Consider the following 200-nt stretch of genomic DNA (forward strand, 5'->3'; position numbering starts at 1 on the left):
TTAGGATCTATCCCACAATGGAAAATATTTACACTTAAATGTAAGTGAGAGCATGTGAAAGATGCTGCTATTACTGAACAGTGACATTTCATGCTTCCCCCCTTACAATTAAGCAAAAGTTTCAAAATGGTAGCATCTGTACTAAGCACAACAAAAACCCAGGAAACCTTTAAATAGGCATTCAATTTTTTTTTTTTTTT

This window comes from Meleagris gallopavo, chromosome 22 (assembly GCF_000146605.3).
Source record: "Meleagris gallopavo isolate NT-WF06-2002-E0010 breed Aviagen turkey brand Nicholas breeding stock chromosome 22, Turkey_5.1, whole genome shotgun sequence".
In the NCBI taxonomy this organism is placed as follows: domain Eukaryota; kingdom Metazoa; phylum Chordata; class Aves; order Galliformes; family Phasianidae; genus Meleagris; species Meleagris gallopavo.